Source organism: Elaeis guineensis, chromosome 1, assembly GCF_000442705.2.
Source record: "Elaeis guineensis isolate ETL-2024a chromosome 1, EG11, whole genome shotgun sequence".
NCBI lineage: Eukaryota > Viridiplantae > Streptophyta > Magnoliopsida > Arecales > Arecaceae > Elaeis > Elaeis guineensis.
The window spans coordinates 157,758,762-157,767,781 of NC_025993.2; positions in this window are offsets into that span (position 1 = coordinate 157,758,762).

Genomic DNA, 9,020 nt, shown 5'->3' on the forward strand with positions numbered 1-9,020 from the left:
GCTCGCCACCTCCCTATCCCTTTGTCTCTCTGTCTGCCTGGCCGACGAGCGCTGCCGATCGGTACTTTCTCCTTCTTCTTCTCCAACTCCGATCCCTCCTCCCCTATTGCCGACCTCAGCACCTGGACCATCATCACCCCTTCCTCATTGCCAGCGTCGTCATCCGCCTCTCCTCCTTCCCCCACCTCGGCTCCCACCTCCTCGACCGTCGCCTATTCTTCTCCCTTTCTATCCCCATCAACCCCTTCCTCTGGAATGCCCTCATTAAATCCTCCTCCCACGATCGCGACCCCAACTAGACCGTCGTCATTTTTGCTCCCATGCTCGCCGCCAACATCTCTGCTAATGAGTTCTCTTTCTCCCTTGCCCTCAAGGCCTACTCCCGCGCCTCTCTCCTTAGAGAGGGCTTCCAGATGCACTCATTCATCTACAAGACTGAGCTCTCTTCAAATTTTTATCTTCAAAATTTTTTTATCGATTTTTATTCTAGATGTGGGCTCCATGAGCTTGCTCGTCAGCTGTTTCATAATATTCAACATAAAGATTCAGTTTCTTAAAACTCGATGGTCGTGGGTATGTTAAGAGTGGGAGAATGGACGTGACAAAAGAACTTTTTGATTAGATGAGAAATGGAGATAAGAATCTGATGACTTGGAACTCTATATTTGCAAGTGTTGCGTCTGAAAGTAATAGGATTGGAATTGATATGGCTCGTCAGTTGTTTGACGAAATATCTGAGAAAGATTTGATTTTATGGAATATGGACAGATGGTGAGATTTCTGAGAGCTCGTGAGTCTGATAACAGCAATAATTTTTTTTTATATTTTGCTTTATAGCAACTAGTCATCAAACATATTTTTTTATTTTTTTTGCTTTTGTTCTGTAACAAAAATCAAAAAAATAAAAAATATTTTTTAAAAAATAAATATCAAAAAGTGTAACCAAAAGTGCTCTTGATTTTTTAGCCGACTTCTTCTGTTTTCTCATCCCCCCGGCATACCACTTTCTCTTATAATTCTCTCTCCCACTTCTATTTTCTCTTACCCCGGCTCACCACTCCCTTACCACTCTCTCTTATACCCCTCTCCCACCACTATTTTCTCTTCCCCCGGCTCAGCACTCTTTCCTGTAATTCTCTCCTGGTGTTTGCCTTTTTCTTTTTCTTTTTTCTTTTTTTTTGGTACAAAATGTGTGGTGGCTTCGGCCGCCGTTTTCCTCAAAAATACTGGTAGTTTCTTCAATATTTCAGCATGACTTGCGTTTGTTAGGAGTTATAATTTATCTTTAATCTTCATAATTAAAAGTGCTCATCTTATTTAGATTGTTGGAACTCATGATGCTTCACTTAAATTTCACTAATCAAACTCGCCTATTAATTCCACGAGCACCTCTTATGTTTTATAACTGATAGGACAAATCATTGTTACTAAACTTGGTGGTCTTTCTTTACGGAGAATATAAAGTACGGATATTTTAGTAACATGTCCTCTGTGAGACATGCCAACCAACGAAAAATAACCGAATCTCCTTACAAATATTTTTTATATTCTAGGAAGGCTAGAGAAAATAATTTATGGAGTTTGAGTATACAGTGCCATTTTAATGTTTATGAAAACCAAATTAATTGCCATATTATGTAAAGGAGAGAAACGAAAGTAAGAAATATCATCATCCCACCTCTCTCTCTCAGTCGGTGGACATCTTATATATATATCTCTTTGAAAGATTGAGTCATTCATATTTTCTTAGATCTACATAGAACTCTGCAAACCTGCAGGTAAACTGATATATCGCCATCCTTTTAACCAGAAGTGGCAATAAATTTCATAAATATAGGTAAAATTATTTGCACATCGCAGACATATTCTAGCATCCAGTGTGTGACGATCGAAAAAGAGACTGACATAAGGACTACGACTTCTAAATGATTAATAAAACAAGATTAAAGGTACTGAATTAGAATAAAGTCGTTATTTTGTCTGGCTTTATTCTCCTGTGTAACAAGAGCCTGATTTTTGTAGGGTATATATCTTTTATTTTCAATTTTGATTAACCGATTTGACATAGCAAAAAAACAAAAGATTTTTTGCTTGGAATCCAATATCAATATTTTGCCAGTTTTTTTCTTTTACTTGAAGAAGGTTAATTATAAAGCAGCTTTTTGAACACAGAGGGAGCTCGCCAGCAGACTAGTTGCTCCATGGCATGGCTAGCTATTTTCGCATTGAAAAAAGTCAATCAGGATGCTTCACATTAGGTTGCTTGTAACCTTTGTTTACATCATAGGTTGAGATATAGGGCATAATTAAGTATATTTGTAAGTGAAGCAAGTTATCATAACCATGACCATGAAGCCCAATTACCCACATACCATCTATATGATGATCGCCTCCAAACTCAAATGATAAAGATGGACGGATGGCTGACTTTCAATTAGTACTTGGCTATGTAAACAGCTTGAAATTAATGGAACCTTAGAGTGCATGATCACCAATTCGTGTACAAATATTCCGTTGTAAGCGTACTAGTTTGGTAATTAATTGAATATAAAAAAGAAAACCTTACCTTTCCATTTCACTCTCTCCCTCTCCTGTACCATGAGAGAGAGAGAGAGAGAGAGAGAGCTGTCTAATTGCGGATCACTCAATAGCCTTCAATAAAATGTCTTCTCATTACACCGGGGCACAAAGTATCAGAGCTAATAATTATAGGTGGAGGAGGACGAGGAGGAAGAAGAAGAAGAAGAAGAAGAAGAAGACAGAAAATGGAAAAAAGAGCAACTCATAACCTCAGAGACAAGTCAATCTCTTGGGCGAGCTCGCCCTTGTCATCCACCTCAGCATAGCTCGCCGCTGCTGGCTCCTCTTCCCTCCTCTGGAGCACAACGGAGACTGAGCGGGCCACCTCCCCATGACTCGGGCCGGCATGTTGGCGCACAGCCAGCCCCAACCCTCGGTTCCTCTTGGCCATACTCCGCTCGACCTTGTGGGCGTTCTGGTGGCCCCCCAGCGCCTGGGAGCTGGAGAACTTCCGCTCGCAGTAGTTGCACGAGAACACTCGGGCTGGCTCGGGCGGGCTCGACGGCTCCAGCCCCAGGTCCAGGTTCAACTCCTCCGTCTTGGCCTCCAGCTCCACCTTTCAGATAGATAGATAGATAGATAGATAGATAGAGAGAGAGAGAGAGTAATGGTGTTTTGTTTTGCAATGTTTTTGAAGGGGAGGGTTGCCCGCATATGTGGGGAAGAAAGAGGGGGTTGCGGTGCAGTGTACCTGTGGAACAGTGGACGGGGGAAAAGGGAGGGAATCGGTGGGCCGATGGTGAGGGATTGTCGCCTTCGTTTATAGAAGCATTTTGGATGGTGCAGGTGTGATTGTGAACTACTTAAGAAGTCGGGAAAAGCAGTGGTGGCTTCTGCGTCGCTAAATATCTTCGGCGCATTCGTTGCTAGTGGAGGGGTCTCGGGACTCTATGGCCAACAGCGGCACTTAGTGGTTTCAAAGTTCCTCTTGCTGTGCGAGAATAGTGATGAATTTTTGCTGGCCATTCTTTTACTGGAAGAATTTTTGGGTAGACTTGACCTACCACATATATTAGAGACAAAATCAATAAAAAAAATATCACATCAACAATTAAAACTGAAAAATTCTGCAACCAAATAATGATGGATTGAGATGGTTCAGCAACGACGGTGTTGGAGAAGTAGCATGTGATTTAATTAAGACTTTGTAGAAAGAAATAAGCAGGTGGAGAAAAGGCATGGTCCTCAGGACTCGCTCCAACATTCTCTGAAGCCAGTGAGCCCTGCCCTAAGCCTACCAGCTCCAATGGATGGTAGGCACATCTGAGCATCGTAACAACCAGGTACTCCTATATTGTGATGTGGCAATGCAATAATATACTTCATTTTGCGACAGTCATACCCATCCATGTATTAAAAAACAGGGGAATACATTTTCTTTTACTTTCTTTTTTGGGGAGGGAGAGAAGAAAAACAGAGAATTGGTGTAAGGTTCATTTCATTTGTTAATAAATATGTTTAGATGATACTCCTGCATGCCCACTAATCAAACATAAAATACAACGAAAATAAATATAAAATGATTATTGAAAAGGGAAAAAATACACAATCTTGGTGACACACTTTGTATATCTCCAGCTAGGTGCAGCTTGATCATTTCTCTAAGATGATCTTTTATCGTATTTAGACGAAAGAATTCTGTTTTTTTAATTGTTTAGGTTTAAGTTCAACAGCTGGTCAACGAGCTAGCTGCTGAGCTATATTATTAATCTTCTTGTGACCTTTAAACCCACTGCCACCATAAATTTTTAAGTTGGTTCTAGCCCACAACTACAAATATCCTGGTCAACTCAACCATATAGCCTACGGGTCAATCAGAAGCACGGAATTTTTTTTTAATTTTGTACACACTCCAAGCTAAGATTCCTAACCCCAGGCTCTCTCTTCATCGCAGCCGCATATCTTCTGTGAAGGTAAAATGGTATTTTGATATTATATACTTCTTTAAATCTTCAATTGAAATGAGGATAAATAAGTAGTTCCAAACTTTTAAAAATAAAAAACAATAGCTATTGTTTGCTGATAGCTGTAAATGCAATGCAATACCATGGGAGGAGAAAAAGTCTATGGAGATGGTGGTAGCAACCAAGTCAGCATTTTTTTGCCGGCTTCTCAGAGGTGGCGTGAGAAAGGCGCTCCCGCACAATGTCAGTCCGGTTGCCGGCTTTGGATTTATCTAAAGATAAAAGGGAACTTGCACACAAAAATGAAAACTGCATGCTTCTTTTTCTTTTTTTATTGACCTGGATTTATCAAAGGATAACAGACACCGCTGGGAGTACCAGGGCAGGTTCGAAAGGGCCTCTAACTCCTTTTGATTTCGTCATCGGCGGGTTTAAAATATTCATTTCTAGTCACCCTAAATTAACATCGACTAAATAAATAACGAGAATTAGAGAAGGTATATATGCCTGTGCTGGACTAATAAGAAAGGAGGAAATAAAGGAGATGCGAGTATACGGGTTGTAAAATAAAATCGGAAACAATCCAGGTCATTCAAAAATATTAATTAACAGATATTATTTTTTTTTTTTTTATATATAAATATCCAAACCTCTTTAGTGTATAAACTGTGTGCGATTAAATATATTTGTCTGGATTTTTACATATTTTTTTGATCTAAATTTTAATATTCTTATCAAATTAAGAGTTCAAATTTTATCATAAATATAATGATCAACTTATGATCAACGCCAAAAAAATTTCTATTGCAGTTTTCCCTATCCGCATGGGCCATGCATGAATCGGGTCTGTTACCACAAACTTAGTCCAAAATAACTAGCCGAAAAGTGAATTCTTGGGATATTTATAAATACCCAAAATCCTTCTAATGCACACCAATATGGAATTAAAGCCAAGACCACACAAGCTTCTACATACTCCTCTTATTTAACCTTGGCATCCTCGTCAGGTTAAAGGTCCAAATTATGGATGGCATAATATCGAGTATGAATTGGATAGATCATTATCCATACCTCATCCATATTTTTCTTAAGGCAAGATGAGGCGGATAAAGTTTCGATGGAATAGAGCAGGTTGGATGAATTAGGTCAATTAAAATTACAAAAATTAATTTTTTTATATATAAATAATTATTTTATTTTACAAAAGGATTTGTGAAGAGTTATATATTTAGCTTATATTCAAGACGGATTTTATCATTACTTACACTTGCTCCTAATCTACTGTAGGCTGGATAAAACCAACTCTATTAGAGTTGAGTGGCATTGATTAGCCCATGGAGCAAAATAAATTGCCACTCCTGGTCCAAATTCTATTAAAGCCAATCATAAATATTATAATCAATCTTGATCAGCCCCAAAAGGGCTAGTTGCACTATTATCCAGTCCACGTAAATCATATTAAATCCAATCTGAAATCATTTGTAACAACCCAAGATCTTATCTAAAATCTCCATCTTGAAGTAGTGACTTTCATATCGATCCCATTAGCATGTTCAATCACTTTGATGCATCATTCATTCTCCATGGGATGTATCGGGTTGTAGGCCATCATGATTGCATCGTTTCCTTTATACTTGTCTCCAATTAGATAATGTGCACACCCAGAGCCAATGATCCAATTCTTCTTGTAGTCAGTGGTGGCGAAGTCATTTTAATTTGTTCTCCACTACGATGGTTGTGTGTCAATTCTTCATTGACTTGTCCATTGTTATGGAGGCAACACAAGAATCCCAATCACATAGCTGCTCCTTCCATCATCTTTATGCTTCGGAGGTGCTACCATTGACTTCAACCATTTTGGTTCTACAAAACTTCTTGATGTGGATAAGTTTACTGCATCTATAGCATTTTACTTTCTTTTTAGTTTTCACTGGAGTATTCTTCTCCATGCTTCTTTTTACTTCATTCTTCAGAATTCTCCCCCTTTTGGTTATGACCCTTCTTCCGATTGTCAGAGATAACGTGTCATGCTTCCCGGAAATTGAAACCTCCTCCATTTGCATATATAGCAAGACCCTCTTGATTAATTAGTGAGCAAATTCTGTAACTCAATAATTATAGGTTAGGTTGCCTTACTTTGCATGGATGTCAGGAAGGTTATATACTCCTTTTTTAAGTCCTAGGACTAGATTTTGACATAATTTAGCCTCACTAATCGGCTCATCCGGATCTAAATTCGAGATCTCTGAATAAATTATCTTCAGTTTGTATAATTATTTTGCAGAAGTCATTTTATTTTGGATGGTATTTGTGAATTCATTCTCCAAAAGTTGAAGCCTCATTGTGTTCGATCTTCCTTGAGTGAAGAACTTTTCAAGTTATTTCCATATCAATTACTTTGGCGACTCAGTATTTTAAATATTGATAGAGCCCTTAGTGTATACAAGGCCCTGCTATACTTGAATCTTCACTTTTGCCCTACCTTAGCATTCTCTGGCGTCTCAACTGGCTCGGCATTTGCTCCATTGCAATCTCCCAAATATCTTATCCTTGAAAGTATAGCTTCATGCAAAGCCTTCTAAATTAGCAGTTGGTATTTAGCTTCTCCACCTCGAATTGGTTTGAACCACTATCATTGGAGTCTATCCTTGGCAACATGAATAGGTCTTGCAATGTTCTTCCTCCAATCCTTTTTACAAACTCGTGAGTACCATTGAGCCTTCTAACTTAGCTCTGTTATCATAGGAAGGATATGAGTACTCTTTAGTAAGATTAAATAAAAATAGCACCATTGAACCTTCTAACAGGTTAAAGAAGGAATAAATATTCAATCTTCCATAAACAAACAAAATTACAATAGAACTGATTTAGAGACACTTAGCATACCCTTTTTTTTTTTTTTTTGTTTTTTGATTAGAAGGGAGGCATCACCATGCAGATATCCATCCTAGAATTTACTAATAGGTGTTGGAGTGTATGGCCATAGATGATAGTCCCAACCCTATGGTGCCATGGTCAGTCAATGCTTGACCAAAGCTCGAGCCCCTAGGTTACACAAAATGAGGTGTTAGTGAGAACCCATCAACATCCGTTGAGAGGCCCACTATTGCCTCGGATCAATCACCCCCGATGCTTTTCTACTTCCTTGATGAGACTGCTGATAGCCTCGTTACTCTTCCCAGCGTACTGTGATGTTCAATCTCTCAGTAGGAAGATAATGTTCTCCACGATTTTTACCAGCGCTCTTGCTTCATGTTTAAAATTTTTCAATTTCATTTGTTTCAAAGGCACCGCATCACCACCAATACTAGGCAGTTCCAAGCCATTCATCACTCCATTCTCTGTATTCTCCTCCTCCATTATAACCATAGATTTTTAATAAAGCAAGCTAGAGAAGGAAGTGCCATAGTATTTATGAAATGCCTCCAAACTATTCTGAAGAAGATGCACTCTCAATGAAGACGTGCACCGCTGTTTCTTCCAAAGCAGCCACACATCTTATAGTCCGTTGGTGAAGACCAGTTTCTTTTGATGAGGTTCTCAGTTGTTAAGATCTTGTTGTAGAAGGCTAACCAGTCGAAAATTTTATTTTTCTCTGGTATTGGCAGCTTCCCGTCAAATTTGGCGAACCGAGAGGTGACTCCTCTATGAGAGAAGAAAAGATAAGCATTTTTTATTGAAAAGGCCTTATCCTTGGACCAGTTCTATACAACATCATCATCTTACCTGTTTAGTTGGATTTCACTGATGATTTGTTGATTGTTTCACCTAGCATACTATTTGCTCACCTGGGTACAAGAAATGGACCTCATAGATATATAAAGATCCTAGCAAGCGACTAGTCTAGAGGGGCTCTTGAGTATCTGGCCTTCATTTAACCTAGCTTTTCTAAAGATCTACATGTCTGCCACCATGGTGGCAACCCAGTGGAACGGGCCGTTGGCTTCCAACCAAACGGCCCAGATTCGAGTCGCAATGGGCATCGTGGCTTTGATTAAATATCAGAATGCGTTTGATCTCGAGAAAATTGATCCTAACGGTCTGGACGCAAAGTCTGAAAGAAATTTCTGATCCTCTGATCCGCGGTGGTGTTGGAATGGGCGTACTCATCCATTGAAATTCTATGATCACATTCAAAAGAGATAGTTGCATCGGATCACCTCCTTCTAATCTCATTTTTCTATCAAAAAAAAAAAAATCTGCTTGTCCTACTCGAGAACTGCAACTCTTTTGTCTTGTTCACAACACTTCATTGGTTTATCCTCGACTCCATCTAGACTTTTACTAGTGACTCTTAGTTATTTAAAACTAAAATGGGTACATATCAAGTTTCCATGAGTAGTACGTTAATAATTTTAACATCCACCGACATCCATGCCATTCCCAACTCATGTCCATGTTCAGAAAGAGAAGAGTACATTATTAGAAGATAGACATCTAAGAATTTTCTAATGGACACACAGGTATTAATGTGGGGATGCCTGTCCCTCCCATCACAAACAAGTTCTGCAGTGAAGTTGGTCATCGCATCTGAAG